The 4,520-nt window shown below is 43.9% G+C and overlaps 1 long non-coding RNA gene across 1 annotated transcript; it reads right to left on the bottom strand.

Annotated features, from left to right (window-relative positions):
* Positions 1–266: 266 nt before the first annotated feature.
* LOC135234536 (uncharacterized) lies at positions 267–3,426 on the bottom strand. The gene is made up of 2 exons (XR_010324130.1): positions 3,079–3,426; positions 267–2,187 (listed from the first exon to the last, which is right to left on the bottom strand). It is a non-coding gene; the product is annotated as an uncharacterized LOC135234536 (long non-coding RNA).
* Positions 3,427–4,520: the final 1,094 nt, after the last annotated feature.

Raw genomic sequence — 4,520 nt, 5'->3', positions numbered from 1 at the left:
GCCTGAGAGTCTTGATGCTTTTTTGTCTTTAGGGGGGCTTCTGTGGAGGAGGCGTCATTTATGCAAGAGCCTTTGTCATGCGCTACATTGCATTCTTAGTAATGTGTTAAAGAAGATAAACACTGCCGTAAGACCATCACAGAGCTCTGCCCCATCTCCAGCAGGTTGAGCTCCGAGCTGCGCTTCTGGGGGACATTAATTAATAAACCCGGGCTTTTTTACAGCCGGGGGTGATCTAACAAGATTAGACCTTATCAGATCATCTGGTCTAAACACCGTCATATGGTGTCCTTTGCAAACACCCCTCCATTCTCCCCTAAGAAAAAGGGGTAAAGCTGGCTCTCCTTGGCTATAATCTCATTTCTTTTCAAAACCCGTCTTTGATCTTCCCAGACTGGTTTCAGTTTGAGGGGCACAGATGGGGTAAATATGGGATCCCTTTGGCTCTCTGCACGGCTCTGTCCCCTAATTCCAGATTAGCTGAAAAGGGGCAGCACTTGTTTTTTGGTTTTGGATATCGGGGGGGAACAGGGGAGCAGAGCCAAGTGGTTTGTGTTTTATTTTGGCTGAGAGGGGGGTCGGCTAAGAGGGAGTTTCTGTAATAGATACTTATCTCGCCGCCCTCTGGCTCTCAAACAAAGCCCCCTCTGAAGAGATTATAAACCTAGGGAGGCACATTAACTCTAATCCCATGCTTTGAGGCCTAGCCCCCTCCTTCTTGCCTGCCCCACTTATTTCTCCCCTTCTGTTGTGGGGCAGGGGGGGTGGGGGTACCTCATATCTGATCCCAGTAAGAGAAGAGCCCCTGGCAACACATTAGGAGGGTGGGTGGGTTGTAGGTGGGGGTGTGTTTGAATGGGAAGCCGGTTATAATGAAAAGCATTGAGAAACAAGAACTGCTGTGTAACTGATTCCTGGCCTCTGAAGAGATTAGGGCCTGCATTGTCGGTGTGGTTGCTCATTTTCATGAAAGCCATCGCCCCCCCACCGGCCCTGTTTGCCATTGTGTTTGCCACAGCGCCAAATGCCCTTGGCTTCCTTGTAGCTTTTGTTTAACAAATGGCTTGAAATGTAGATGTCATGTTACGGATCCCTTACAAGTAAATTAAGTATTCGCCGCCTGGCCGTGTTAACAAAACAATAAACGCCCGCTTGAGATCGCTCAACGCTTAAGTTCAGGTTGTCTTCTTCTCATAAACCGGCTCCTGTGCTTTTGAGCGGGGCATGGGTTTTTGAAATACGAGCGTACAGAGAAAGTAATGAGTCTGCAGTGGGGGATTAAAAACAGTGCGATAATGATGCGCTTTTCCTCAGGATCCCCAACCTGTCCAGGTTTCGCTGGTTCAGTTTCATCGCTGAAGGCCTGATTTACTAGAATAAGGTTGACACCGTTTTACAGCACTTACTGTGTTGTTCACACATACCACTGAGGTATATACTGTATTTAATTTGACTTCCTGTAAATCAGTCTATCTTTGTGTATATATCTTTTGTGTGTGGATTATTTATATTGTGTTTGCGCATAAAGAGTTAAAAGGGAAAGAGATATCAGTAACTTCTATCTGTATCTGGGGATGTTAGAAAGAAACCTGGTGGGGGCCTTTTGCGGGACTCCTGGTGTTGTAAAATGACCTATCTGTCTGTCTTTCTGTCTGCCTGTCTGTCCAATCATGTATCATTTAATATTACAGGTTTTTAACAGAACTTGTGTCATTTGTTTTGTAAAGCAAAAAAAAAACTGCAGTTTAGAGGGTGGTTACTACTTAATTTTAGAATTCTTGCAGATTACACACAGGTGAAGCTCAACACGTGCACCAGGTGTGGTAGCATTAACATGACGGTAGCGGCATCTGGCCCAACGTGTGGAGCAGATTGAAGCAGGAAAAGTGGGACTGGTGGTGAAGAAGGATGGAGCTGTGCTCTCTCCATTAGCATCCGTCTGTCACCTCCTCCTTCTGGGGGCGGTTGCTGGGGGTTGTCCGGGCTAACGAGGTGCTCTGGCACAGCGGGTCCCCTGGAGAGGGAGGGCGGAGCTAGCCCCAAGCCCAGCGTGGGGGCAGGAGCAGGGGGCGGAGCAGAGGGACCTCCCCCAGCTGTTGCACTGTCCGTCACGGGCTAACGAACGAAGCCCGTCACCCAGCCGCCCAGCGGTGGGCCGCCAATCAGGAGAGGGCTGGCAGCGGGCTCCTATGGACACATGGAGAAAAGGGTTAACAGCCGTTCTGTACTCGCATATTTACTGTCTTTATTTAAAATGTGCATGTGAAGGTCGCTGAAAATGTTGATTTACTAGAGGCAAAAACACCTGTCTCTTGTTTTGCCTTCCATTCTTGCCCTGAAATGATGAGCAGAACAAGTCTCTGACTTTTCTGCACTATCCTTGATCATTTATAGTGCCTGTGCAGTCAGGGGCCCCACCAGGGAATTTGGACCCCATCAAAAAGATCTCACATCGGGTCCCAGTGCCAAATAAAATCATGTCCTAATATTTTTTGTGGGTCCCTTTCAGTCAGGACCCTTGGAATCACCCAAACCCCCCACACGGCACCCCTATGTACAGCTGCTGCTTTGATGCATGGCCCTAAATTAGATTTTAATGATGTAATAAAAGCAGTCATGTAGTCGTTCATTCATTTGAATGTGAGTGTCAGCTACCCCTCTCTATGAGGGGTAGAGCAGAACTGACAAAGTCTCTGACAAGACAGCATTGGAAGAAAGGATAGGAAAGAGGAGCTGTGGAGAATGGAAGAAGGATCTGTTGGTAATTCTCGCACATGGTTTCCTGTGTATTGACCCACTGCTTTGCATATTGTGCCTCTCGAGATGGCCTCTCTTGTTCAGCTACATTCCAATCTGACGCTCACTTGTAGTTTCGATTCCTGTCAATACGTGCCGGATTAAAACCCGCTAAGCGCTAAACATGGCCACCGTCTCTGTTCTAAACATGTGATAAGCAATAGCATTCCTTCTGCTGTAGCCCTGTGAAATAACAGACACAGTTTGATTTGTGCACTGTTGTAACCAGTCGCTTCCACTACACCAAGCACATTTTTAGAGCATTTTTTTCCCTTTTCTAACCTTTTATTCTTTTAGCCAATGGGTGTAGCTCGTGTAGCCGATGTTGCTACCTGGACCCCCTTAAGTAGCAGTACAGCTGAGGGATTTAGCATTGCTGCATGTTTTCTCATAAATGAATGACTGTTTTCTCTGCTAAAAGTCACGCTGTGCTGCACCAGTGGAGCTGCCTGGACGAGACGCGCATCGCTCTTTGATACCAGCTGTGGATGCCAGGTGCGTTGTCAAGGTGACCCAACGCTGAGGTGACCCAAGCGTACTTGGCTGCCTCAGACCCATCCAACCCTAATGGGGTGAGGCAAATCCAGATTAGACAAGCTTCTTCCCCTTGGTGAAATGCTGAAATTCTGAAATTACTGAAGGGAAATTTTAAAAAATGGTTAAAATGCATCACTCATCAAAGATTCTACCACATAAATAAGCTTTCTCAGAAATAAGAAATAGATGTTCTTCTGTGCTATACAAAAGCACAAAATATATATTATCAAGCACAAATAATAAACACAGCTCAGATACCAAAAGCGTTATGGCAAACATTGCATCCTGTTTTTCTTATTTTGACCCTTTTGTTTTACAGTATGAAAATGATCTGTCCAATTCACAAACTTTTTCCTTTTCAGAGGTATCTCAAGAAACATTACAAAAAATCATAAAACATACTGTATATCATTTATGAAAACATACTGTATATAAGTGTTTTTTTACCAGTCTTCCACCATCTCATTAACATGTGTATTCAACAGTAACTTTTTTCCTCACACTGGAAGCTATCCCAGATAGCTCCCAGCTACAAATCTAATGACCCCACACTCTTCTATCATACTATATCAATTCTTCCAGTCATGTCAATTTTTTGAAAAGGTACTCACAAACCAACACTTAGAAAATGACAACCTTCTCAGTGACTCTCCATTTAAAAAAAAAATTTTTTTTTAAATTGCATTTCACTTCACAACCACTTGCAAAAAGTACAACTCATAACAGAAACATACAAGTATTTAGGTATAGTATTGGATTCATACCTTACATATAAACCACACATTAACAAAGTTTTAAAAAATTTTAAAAAGTACATTGTTTTTACACAAAATCTGCCCATACCTGACATTATCTGCCTCTAAAACTTTTCTTCATATGATAATTCTTGCTTTATTATGCTACTGTCTTCCACTTTGGATGCCCACTACCAAAGATGTGGTGAAACCCATTGTTGAACTATATAATAGAGCCCACTCATAACTCCCCTTGCAAACTCACCACTGTATTGATCTTCATTTTGAGAATGCTTTCACATTTGATAACTATGACACATTTATAGCTCTACAATTCTATAATCAACTCCCTCTAGCTGTCTGCAACCTTATATCACGTTGCTCTGCATCCAGAAAGTCGTGTCAAAAGCTTCACTAGCAACATGCAAAATACTTTTCCTTGCTACAAAAACA

This window comes from Anguilla rostrata, chromosome 11 (genome assembly GCF_018555375.3).
Source record: "Anguilla rostrata isolate EN2019 chromosome 11, ASM1855537v3, whole genome shotgun sequence".
NCBI classification, from domain to species: Eukaryota; Metazoa; Chordata; class Actinopteri; order Anguilliformes; family Anguillidae; genus Anguilla; species Anguilla rostrata.
This window is presented reverse-complemented; position numbering and strand designations above follow the sequence as displayed.